We start from the raw sequence: 12,980 nt of genomic DNA on the forward strand, positions 1-12,980 counted from the left end.
TTATGAATGAATTAAAAATTCATCTAAAACAAAGGCAGAGTCATTTGTGTCAATTATGTTGGTTAAAATTACCTCATGGGTATTAATCCTCCTGGATCTGTGTGAAAACAAACATGAAAACATCTTCCAGTACAATCTAGAGCTGCAAACAGCTCAGTCATCCTCACCTTCACTCCAGGACCTGCTTTTAGTGGTCATGTTCTTCATAAGATATTAAAGCACCAGGTATAATTAGGACGTGTAGTTGCATGCTGTCTTAGATCAACTAATCAATCTTTATTTGCAGAGATCAAGAGGAACCTACGAGACAAGGGAGCTCAGAGACTCAAGAAACATCTATGGTTAGTAACTTTAATGGGACAGGGAGAGTTAAAGTAAGAGACATGCAGAGAGAGGGAGGAGCGGGAAAGACAAGATCCCAGAGTGTCAGTCCCCTGGCAGTCTAAGCCTATAGCAGTCTAAGCCTAATGCAACATGACTAAGAGCTGGTCCAAGCCTGAGCCTACTCTTAAAATTAGAGGGTGTCTGTTTCCCGGACCCTGACTGGTAGATGATTCCAAAGGAGAGGAACCTGATAACTGAAGGTTCTAACTCCCATACTACTTTTAGAGACTTAAAGGTACGTTGAGCAGGCCTGCATGTTGGGAGCTAGCGCTCAAAGGACTATTTATTAACATAATACAGTACGAACTGAGATTGATCTGTCAGATAAGATTTAAAACCAAGCTGAAGCGGTGACCGTGAAGCCAATTAGTGCTTGAAATCATGGAGGACCACTTCCGTATTGTGATAGATGCATGACAGTTATATCTGATGATTGGGTGCTGAGGTGGAAACTTTTTACTCTGGTCTATCTCTGGTGTAACATAAGGCTTTTGCATTCCACAGTTAATCAGTCAGTAGGGATCAAATTTGGTGAGCTGGGGGTTTTAAAAGAGAAAGAAAATGAATCAACAAAATGTTTACATCAGTGGTCAGAATGTGGCTTTTGAAGCAAAATGTTTAAGCTAACCAAAAAAAAATACAAAAATGTTATACATATAAGTTTGATGTTTGACCCCAGCTCACCAACCTTCCTCTCTAACGATGTGAATTTATCTTTCAACAACAGTTCCGTCTACCCGTGGACTCTGTTCTTCTTTTCATTGCATCAGTGGATGTAAAGTGTTACTGTTAGCACTTATTTGCATAACCACACTGAGAAGTGATCAACATATGACTGTAAAGACACCATGATGTGAGTGTGGCAACCTCATGACTCAGGTTTGTTTTTTATTCGCTTAGATATGTGAATAACCCCCCGCTCCGATGTTGCACTGTAACCCACAAGCTTTCTGCAGATGTATGAAGTGAAAACAGATACTCATGAGTCACATGCTCAACCTTATACGTCAAGTCTGATTTTGTAAGCAGACTTAACCTTGCATGTTGGAAATTATAGCGGATGCAGACATGTCCAAAACTGCAGTTCCTGGAGTGTCCACTAGAGGCTGTCTCCTGCAGTGAGTCGGTCCCCATAGAGCCCCATGTTAAAATGTTGCAGCAGAAATAAACATGTTTGTAGCCTGGTACAAAAACAGTTTGGGTCTCTATAGCTCATTTTTCTATTCATGACGACTGTACGGCTGAAGTTATATACAACTCACCAGTTTACAGCAGATTATTACCTGGCTGTGTTAAATACTTGATTCTGATTGACTGAATGCCATAACAGTAGAAATAAACACCAGGGGCAACCTGATCACACACGTCATATCAAATCAATCTGCATAGAGGAGAATAGAACGGAACAGATTAAAGCACAATAGAACAGAACGTTGGATTGATCAAAGCAGAATAACAACAGTGATTAATTCTAGACAGTAAAAGCGACACCAGGGACAATCATATACATTTCAAACTAATTTGCGTAAAGGAGTTGGTCACATGTCCCCTTTGCTTGTTGACAATGTGGTAAAAACTCTCTCTATAGCAGATTTTTCTATTCATTAACGTATCAAGCTACTGTATGTTGAAGAAATACATTTCAGCCACATCTGCCTTTGTCAACTGACTATTGTGGGATTATCTTGTCTGACACAGTCAATTACAAAGCTACAGATAAAAACAGTAAAGTCACTAAAAAGAACAAAACGAGAAGACAGCTCAAAACCACGGGGGAAATATGAGTTTGGACAGCCTGCTTTTAATTGCCCCATAAACATTGTCACACTGCATGCCAGTCTGAATGTATAAACTGGAATTACAAATACACACGTCTGAGCATAACTGAAAAAGGCTGACTGCCTCAGCCTGTATTTGAACACTGTTGCCTTCCTGCATGGATCAAATCCCTGGATGCCTTTCTGTGTGGTGTGTGCACGTTCTTCATGTGCATACGTGGGGTCTCTCTGGGTACTCTAGCTCCCTCCTAGTCCAAAGACACACTCATCAGGCTGATTGGTGACTGTAATTGGTGCTTGAATGGTTGTTTGTGCACCCTGTCCAAGGTGTACCCCGCTTCTTGCCCAATGATAGCCAGGATAGGCTCCACCCTGTGACACTGATAAGCGGTAAAAGTAATGGTTGGATGGGTAGATACAGGCAAAGAGGTGGAGCTGAGGCGGGCCTTATCTATCTATCTATCTATCTATCTATCTATCTATCTATCTATCTATCTATCTATCTATCTATCTATCTATCTATCTATCTATCTATCTATCTATCTATCTATCTATCTATCTATCTATAACTAAGCTTAATAGACCCAGGCTGTAAACATATTTCTTTCTGCTGTAAAGTTGTACATTTAAACATGGGGCTCTATGGGGACTGACTTACTTGCAGCTAGCCCCTAGTGGAGGGGAGGAACTGCAATCCTTTGGACTTTAATGTTGGCTTCATTTTTTCATCACAAAGGTTGCAGCATGCTTGTAATACATAAGGCATGTTTTTTCATACAAAGAAAAACCACAAGATGAAGTGATGCAGCATCCAACGCAGCCAGACAGCAAGAATGACACAACTACCCACATCCTATTGGTGACAATTGCATTATCCACAAAGGCCTTATCACAAAACTGTTCTGAGCGCTCATCTGCTCGACATAACCAAAGGAAATAAGCACTTTAAGCCTCCTACTCGAATGTAATGTGAGTCTGTGGTTTCCTGTGTTCTCAAAACTACTCAGAAATGAAGGCGTCATGACTTTAACACTAGTTAGTTCCCATGGGTTTATCTGCATATCCATGGTGAACCTAGTTCTGATATGCGTGCACAGTGTGCCCCCCTGTGGCCAAATAGTGCAGTGACCTTGAGAGAGAATGGGCTCGATCAGGAATCCAGTAACAAAAAGTTTGAACTGTTTCATGCAAGCTGTTTAAACGTCCTGCATAGCTTTTAAAATACTACAACTAAAAATGTTACAAAATGTTCAGAACACGGGATGTAATATTTAGTCATGTCTCACATATTGTGAAAAGGTGCTCAGAATAGCTGCACAGAGATTTAAACTTTCATCTGAAGGTTTCAGTCAGGAAGAAAGCCATAGCAACACACAGGAAACGCATGCATGCACACACACGCACGCACGCACGCACACACACACACACACACACTCATACACACACACACACACACACACACACACACACACACACACACACACACACACACACACACACAGAGGATGCTAAAACTGAAACACCAGAATAACTCTGTTTTTTTCTAAATGTATCACAAAGTTCATATTCAAACAAATGTAGATAAATTCTACCAAATGTTAAAAACATTTGTAACAATGTATTCAATTATTATTGACAAATTCTTCACAAATTTGTATCAACTTTGTAACAAATTTAAACATCATTCTATTCATCGTTTGTTACAAACTGTAAACTACATTCTGTAAAAGTTGAAATTGTGGAATGTACCTTTAAGACATACTGCGGCGCTAATGGTGCCTTCAAATGGGGTCGTGTTCATTGTCTTCATGAGAAGAGACCATACGAACACCCCACTCTAATCATACTCAGGATAGTGTAAGTCGAGTTTTTCTGAAAGCTTGACGTCATGAGTTGTGACATGTCTGATGATGTTTTCAGAGTTCCTGTCATCCAGTTTCACTTAAATGCAATGCGTTATTATGTAAATGACAGGGTCTGTAGTTAGAGGAGCTAAGTTAGCTAAGTTAGCAAAAGTTAAAAAGAGTGCAGCTTGTGAAACATATTGATTAATGTTAGCCACACACAGAATTGAAAGGTATGGAAGAGGATTAGGGCCAATGGAAAAAAAAAAGATTTGAGGACAAGCGAGGAAAAAAATAATTTTCAAGGTATCATTTTAAAACTTTAAGAAGTCAGAATTCTCAGGAAAAAAAAATCTCAGGCATTTTTTGGGGGGTCGCCAGCCCTCCAAAATCCAAACTTTTTTCTGACTTTAATCTCAGAATTAAAAAAATATGAGTTACTTTCTACAAAATATATATTTTTGGCCCTAAGAGCTATTGCAAGTGTTAATCTAGATTGTGACTTTGCAGATTAGTTTTTTGTTCCTGTTGTTTGTTTCAGCACAAATAAAAAAATTATAATTTTAGTGTTTTCACGACTTTATGAGTTTCATTTGAAGGCAGCATTAGTCACTAGAGGAAAAACGTCAACATGTGCTTTTTGTATTTGTCCCTGAGTCGTTGGGGTTTGTGCGACTACTGTTTACTTTTGGAGATAAAATAGTGGATGCGAACCAAAGCTTTGGAAGGTTGTAGTTTATAACAAACAAAGATCATCGTGGAAACTTGGACACGTGTGATTGTCCAGTTTGGTCAACACTCTCAAATAATTTGGCATAATTTACCAAGAAACACAGACTGTTTGTTCGCTTCTCGTCAATTCTAGCTCACCCTGTCAGGATTCTAATCCACATATCCACCTGCTCACTATACATCACCTATTTATTACCCAGCCTTCATACCAATCACCTGGCTGTGTTACAAACTTGATTCTGATTGGTCAAACCCCCATATGTTTGATAGTTCTGAATAAGCAGAACAGCACAAACCTGATCACACAGATCAAATCAATCCTTGTGTTTCCTGCACATCTGTTTGTTTTTGTTTACATTTTAAAGTGATGCTCAAACTAACAGCAGCAGCTGGTTAAGATCCTCTGCCCCCAAACTTTCACAGTGTGTTGAGACAAACATGGAGAACTGCTGACTTCTCTAAGTGTGTCAGAGGTAGAGGCAGCGGAGGGGGGAGGTAGATGTTAAGCCGGAGTCAGTGCCAGCCTGGAGGAGAGGAGGGGGCGAGGAGGAGGAGGAGGAGGAAGAGGAGGAATCAATGAACCACCGAGAGGAGACTTCAGATAAAGCATCGGACTACATGCCGGACTGCAGACTGACTCAACACACGGAATAATCGCTTTCTGATTCACCGGAGTACCGTGGAATGGTTCCATGTGCGTCCGCAGCTGAAGCACGGGACTGGGGGGTTTCAGGAACTTTATCCGCCGTCTGCTGCTGGAAGTCCGGGGAGAAGCTGCAGGTCTGACCGGGGGAGCTGGACAAACAGGAGAGGGACTTTATCTCATACTACACGGCTGAGATTTTTATGAAACCGTCCACAAAGAGGACGTTTGACAGAAGAGGGTGAGTCTGTTTTATCATCTAACATTAAATAGTAAGGGACAGGACCGGGACGGGACTCTAAAACACACCGGATGACCTCTTCCCTTTAGAAATAAAAGCTCAAATATGAGACAAAGTAGAAAAAAAGACACGTTTCATATTTAAATTATTATTTTTATTTTGGAGTTATTAACTCAACGGGATTAGTTTCTTTTATTTATATATACCTATATACAAATCGTAATTTAACAGGAAACACAACATGTTTCTTTTTAATGATATATATAAACAAGATCTCAAAGGTGAAATATTTCAAAGGAGTAGTCAGCAAGTTAAAATTAAAAACTATCACATTCTCAGAGTTCTTCCAAATACGTACAGTTCCACGAAGTCAGAGATTATTTCAATATACAGGATTGAGAAAAAAAAATCAGTATTTATATTATAGTTTTAGTGTGGATTTTAACAGTTCTTGTGGCACATGATTGATTTTGACTGCACCGAAGCCGCTCATTTTAAGCACATTTACCAGGAATAATGTTAAATAGAATGTTAATAAGTTAAAAATTCATTTAATTCATTCATTTTCATGTGTTACAAAAGTATCCTTGATTTAACGTGAAAACCGTTGTCACCATAATTGTAACTCATCACAAAATTACCAAATAAAATGACAACTGAAAAAAAATAATTAAAATAGCGATTAAGTATTTGGTATAAAAATATCTTGTGTTAGTATACAGCAAAAAGTAACAGTTATTGATTAAATTTAGTACTTATAAAATGACTGCATGTTGGTAGTTTTCATTGTCAATGTGAACCTTGGTTTATCAGATGCCAACAAAATCCCCTCCTTTTATGTCTTGCAGCCAACATGAAGAGACAGGGATTTTATTTTGAAAGCTCTGACCGGAAGTCGCATCTGTTACAATGACTAACTGAATATTTTTCTTTTTTAGAGTAAGCACTTCGACCGGCTTACTCTGTTAGCAACTTTAAAAATCACAGGTCTCATTATCAGTCATAGAAATTAACAAGACTAACATGCGTTTAAAAAAAAATACATTATTCTGTTAATTTAATTTATTGATCATCAGATCAGACATTTATGATTGTTTGTTATCCTGTTTGTGTCTTCTGTGTTCTCAGACACACACAGCTCTCATCGGATTACTGTCAAGGCATTTTGTCCAGCAGGTTTTAGAGAGCTAATCTTCTCTGACTGACCTGAAGCATAAGTAATCCAGGTCAAAGCTAGCATGTAGTCCAGGTTAAAGCTAATATGTAGTCCAGGTTAAAGCTAACATGTAGTCCAGGTTGTGATTAGTGTGTTAATTTCCATAGCTTTGTGTGAAGGTAGTATTTTGTTCTTTTGTATCATATCCCCTGAGGAGGCACTTAACTATCTGTTCCTTGTGGGTCTCAGTTTCACTGTAAGCAGTAAATTCCACAGATGTTTCACTGTGACTTTCTGTCCAGTGCACTGCATTGTTTACAGCCCAGTTCGAAATTTAAGAAGTGACCATGTGTTCAGAATAAAAGAGAACAGAAATTCACCCCTCCAGATATGTCTAGAGAATAGACATAGTAATTTCTTGGTGCAGTACATCCCCCAAATTAGCACCTGTTCATCTGTTTGTAGTGAATCTCAGTTTCACTGTAAATAGTAAGTTCCACAGAGGCTTCACTCTGGCTTCCTTCTGCAGTATTCTGAGAACAAAGACAGAATTCTAGAACACCTGATGTTGCTTGTCCATACAGATGTTTTTTTTCCTGCAGACACCTGATTGGTCGATACTACTTAGACTACAGACAGAGACTATGGCTGTTTCTGAAACCGCCTTCTATACTAGCAGTACGTACTGATTTGGCCAAAATTCAGTATGTAGTAAGCAGTATGTGAACAAGAGCAAAATCTGCAGTATGCCAAAACTCCCCGGATGTCTACTGATTCGGGAAAATTTCACAGTATGCATCGGACTAGTCTCCCCGGCGTACTGTTTCCCATAATGCACAGCGCTCGTTCCGCTTTTTTTTTTTCCTTCTTTTTTGACAGGAGGAAATCTGTTTTTGGGTGTTGTGAAGGTTATTAAATTACATATAAACCACTTCCTAACTTTTTAAATCATGAGTGGATGCTAAAGAAGCAGTTTTTCGCCGTTGTTTACTTCCGCTTTCCAAAACCGGAAATCTAGTGACGTCTGGCCCAGCGAACTGCAACACAGATCGAACAGAACAGTCATACTACATACCAAATTCAAACGCAGTATGTAGGCAATACCTACTGCCTACTACATTAGTAAGTAGTATGTAGCATGCGGTTTCGGAAACAGCCCAGATCTCTTCTCAGACTAAAATCCAGACCCTGAGATCCAGATTCAACATGTTTCTGAATCAGAATCTGTAATTACAGGATAGTTGTAGCTGAGAGTAAAAAGCTTTGTCAGGTCTGTCCTCAAGAGGAGAAGAAAACTACTTTTACAACCATGGGAACTGGGATGGCATTACACTGGATTATGTTCCTCCTGCTTTTGCTCTCCATAAAGACCTACTGGACACAAAAGCCTGCTGACACCAGACAGAAACCAGAACACTGCTCTGCCACCCTCTGATGGTTTTCACTCTGTCTGACATACATCTTCCTCTTTAACATAGCTCGGTGTCGTTTGACATCTTTAAGCCTTTCATAGAGATTCTTTGTTTCACCATTCTCTCTCTGTGCTCTAGATCTTTGACAGAATGTGTTGTCCTGGACGAGACTGCGTTACCTCTGATGCCCAGCTGCAGTGAAAGTATTTGAGCCTCTTTAGACTTTAAATCCAGCTTCAGACCTCTAAGATGAAGATCTCATATGTTTTCAGTCCTGTGAGATTTACTTTCTCTGACACTCGCTGTGACACAGACCTTTAGGTCCCTGCAGACTGAGGTCTCACCGTTCACAGGGAATCATTCCTTTCTTTAAAGACACTTCAGGATCCTCAGACTTTGATACATTTTCTTATCTTAAAAATGTGGTGATAAATTAGTTACAGCTCTGCGCTTGTCTTTGTGTCCCAGTTAATCTGGATCACAGAGAGTCAGAAGCATGGCATCCTTTTCTTTCTCTGTCAGGGTTCAGTGTAAAAATCTCCTTTCTGAGCTGCAGCTGCTAAATCTGAAGTTCAGCTGGCCTCAGCTCGTGTCTCAGTGCAGAATATTCAGCTTGTATTATGTTATTTATTAAACAAGGAAGCAGCTATGCATCCATATATTTAATCTACTCAGTTTCCAGGTGATAGCTGTTAATTTCACTTGTCTTCTCAGGTTGCTGGCTTATTTATATTATATCATCATAACAAAGCTTGTTTTCCTGTGATAATGGGATAATTTCCTGTCGATTTAGAAAACCAGCAATAGTCCAGTCACTCTGATAGGCTAGACAACCTGTCAGTTTTCCCAGCCCATCTGTAATTATGTGACTTCAAGTTCCACAAATATTTTTTTATTGAGCCATTGTGTTACATACATTGCAGATATGTATTCCTGTCTCATTTATAATTTTTGGTAAATGTGTAACTGTACATCTACACCAACAAGAGTTAATTTACATTCATACTTATTCAAGTATGAATGGTATATTGTAGTATATCAAAGAACAATAACAAGACAAATAAGAGCTAAAATAATAAATAAATCAATAAAAGACCAATAAATGAATGAATCAGTTAAAATGATGATTAAATTAGATAAAATAAAATAAATAAATACAATACAAACAAACAGAGAAACTCCTGAGTTGGTGATTTCATGTGCAACTGTTATCTTTGATTAAATAAAAACAGATGACTCATAATATAATTCAGATACAGCGAGTATGAATAAAGAAATTAGTTATTTGGACATTTTAACATGGTTGCTAATGAGGATTATTTGGCTTTTGCAGCCAGCCTCTAGTGGACACTTCAGGAACTGCAGTTTTTTGCACTTCTACCCCGGTATTCAATTCCTGTAACATCTTTCCCTCTGGGCTCTGAGGGACAATATATATATATATATATATATATATATATATTTACACCATAGACTGTTTAATAATGGACATAGTACCCAAGAGGTCACCCATCTGTTCCTGAACCCTGTTTTGAAGCCAATCGGCGGCGGCAGCCATATTGGAAATGCTGAACTCAACCCAACTGCTGTCGAGCAAGTGTGAGGTAAAGAGGCAGGGTTTGAGCCTCCTCGTTAACAGCTACAGTGTTCCGTCTGTCAATCAAGTCAGTCAAGTCCTTATTTGAGCAAAACTCAAAATGAACCCCCTGTACAGTGTGTGCCGATGGAGAAATTAACTACGTAGACCCAAGCCGTTTTTTGAACCAGGCTGTAAACATGTTTATCTCAGCTGTAAAGATCGGCTTTGGGTGTGTATGTGGTTTCCGGTGTTTCTGCAGCCAGCCTTAAGTGGACGCTCAAAGAACTGTAGTTTTTAGCACTTCCACTTGATAAACACAGAGATCTTAGAAGGTGAGACTTTTTTTAAGTTTGTGATGCCCGTGGCTCTACATAGCTATTGGTGTAGGAAACTCGGGAAGAGCTACAGGTTTTTCTGATCGGTGTAACTAATTAAATCTGGACCTGTGTGAGTTGCAAACAGGAGGACGGGGTTCACAGGATTTTTTCTTTAGAGATAAAACAGAGGACAAAGTGAGTCCTGCTGTGGAAACATTCCTGTTTCATCCAAAACAGCTGTTCACTGCCTTCAGTCTGCTTCATATCCATCTTCTGGAGTATTCTACCTACAGCCCCGAGTGTTTCTGTCACAGTGCTGTTCCTGAACGGGGCGATATGAGGAGGAGGAGCAGCAGGAGGAGGAGGAGGCATGTCAGGAGCAGCTGGTGCTCTTCTCCTTAACAAAGGCAGTAGTTAACAGATTAGAGGCTTTAATGCTAAATTTAGCTGCAGGGACGCTTCCTGCTGCACACACTGACGCTGCATCGGAGCAAACAGGTTCCTAAAATATCAATTACTCTAACTTTACATCAACTCTGACTCTGTGTTTCTAAATGTAAACACTGTGAGATAACTTTCTGTGAGTTTGTCTCCTCCTTCAGTCCAAAGAAGCTGGTGTGTGTCCAGTACTCAGCCGCAGGGTGTGTGTGTGCGCTCTAAAGCTTTAGCAAACAGAGTGTGTGTTCAAGATTACAGAGAACAATCCCCCGATGACACTCTGCGAACATAAAACATACTCCATCACAATCAGCATGTGTTCTTCTGTCAGCGTGGAGCCAAACACCGGGTCCTGAGGGAAACACCACATCAAGATGCCCCAAAATATTGTTCTGATAACAGAAATAATTCCACATTCAAAGCTTTAAACTTTGATCTTTTTCTGATGTACGAAACTTTCAGAAAACAAAATGGTTTATGTTTGTTTTATTTCAGCATAAATCTGCCTCTGCTTTGCACAAACCTTCTAAAAGGGAATCAGCTGAATAATCTGAACTCAAAGTAATATGAACACACAACAGTTAACATCCAACCCATGAAATAATCACTGGTACTCGTTGAAAGTTATGAACAGACCAGCTGAGGGACATGTGCATGCATCTCCCGAGCCACACCTCCTTCCACTCCCTCTATTCTGAGAGATGTAGACGCTCCTGCTCTGCAAACTCTCCCTCTACCTGTTCTCCAAAATGAGCTGTTGTTTTTTCACTTCCTTTAACTTGATGATTTGGTCCTTTACATGCAAACCATGTTCACAAAGCATGTTCGCTTGTACTCGACAGAGTCTTCAGCTGCTCCCTGCATATGTTGAAAAGTTTTGTGTGGGCCTTCGTCACCAGAAGCTCACAGATCTTGTCGTTGCTTCAGTGTGCAGCCATATTCACTCAAGTTCTCCTTTTCTCATGTCTTCTCTGTCGTCTGAATGAATGGTCCTCTCTAACCTCAGATGTTTATGTTCATCCTGTTTCGTCTCGCTTTGCCCCGTTGCAAGACATACACTTTTTCCTAAAGTTAAATGAGGGGGCTAGTTGGAAATACTCCGAGTGAAGTTGGGATGAGAAACTCGTTTATGTGTTCACATGTGAAGGTAATTTCAGGACCTGTGCTTTTAGAGTCCGCTCTTTCTCTCTCTGACATGAATCCAATCATTTGATCAGTGACAGCACATTATTCTCTCTCAAACGCATAAACAAACATCCGTGTTTCATATGCCGCTGTGTTTGTGATGTTAGAAACTATTTCTATGAATCCAGGAGAGTCCAGAGAGGAGACACTTGTAAATTTGGGTTTATAGGACCTTAAGTTTAAACATGACTTTGCTGCAGCAGGTGAACTCAGTATGTTTCCACCTGCAGTAAGAAGTAGGCTAACCCCGCCCAGCATCAGCAGGATCTCTACAGAGCTCAGAGCTGCTCAGATTATTCTCATGTCCGCTGATGCTTTGTGACTAAACAAACATCAGCTTTACATGAAGCTGAAACTCGGCTGCTCCGCTGATCCCGTAAATCCTGAAGGTGGAGGCACTGAAGGAATGAGCGTGACAGTGAGCATGTAGAATCCTAACCTTCAACGCTGATGAGGGCTCTAAAGATTTTCATTAAGAGAAACGAGCTGCAAAGTCAGGCACGTAGATGTCCTACTGCTGTGGACGTGCCAGACTCCAGCTGCTACCACTACTATCGTCTCTGTCTCTCTTCATCTCCCTCTATCCCTCTCTCCAACACGGTCTCAGCAGATGTGTGTCTAACATGAGTCTGGTCCTGCTGGAGGTTTCTGCCTGTTAAAGGAAGTTTGTCCTTGCCACTGTAACTTGCTAAATGCTGCAAAGTGCTCTGCTCATGGTGGATTAAGATGAGATCTGACTGAGTCCTGTCTGTAAGATGGGACTGGAAAGAGTCTTCAGGTAACATTTGTTGGGATTTGGCACTACATTAATAAAGATTGACTTCCAGAGACGCATTTTATCTTGAGCTACAGTCATACGACTTCAATAGTGATTATTTAAAACATGTTACCTTCTTAGTTTCACCTTCTAAACAAGACTGTTTGTTTATATTCCGTCAGCCACAGCCTGGCTCTCTAACACTTTGTTCAAACTGCGGGCCTTGTGAGCAAACATCAGCAACAAAATCAGCTTGATTCTATGCTTCCTGTTGGAGTGATGCACTGTTTAGACTCTGAAGCCTTGTTTCTGTTTTTATTCCTGTGGCTCGTGTAGACATGGACGAGGAGAGGTGACTTCATGACGTTCAGATGAGCAGGTACCTGTATACCTTCTCATTTCACTATGAACACACGAGTACAGTGGCAACTAGTAGGAGAATAGTGGTGCATTTATAATATCCATAACTGTAAAGATAATTGGCCTCTGTGCAAGGCTTACAGCAGTGTGATGT

Source organism: Notolabrus celidotus, chromosome 23 (genome assembly GCF_009762535.1).
Source record: "Notolabrus celidotus isolate fNotCel1 chromosome 23, fNotCel1.pri, whole genome shotgun sequence".
NCBI classification, from domain to species: domain Eukaryota; kingdom Metazoa; phylum Chordata; class Actinopteri; order Labriformes; family Labridae; genus Notolabrus; species Notolabrus celidotus.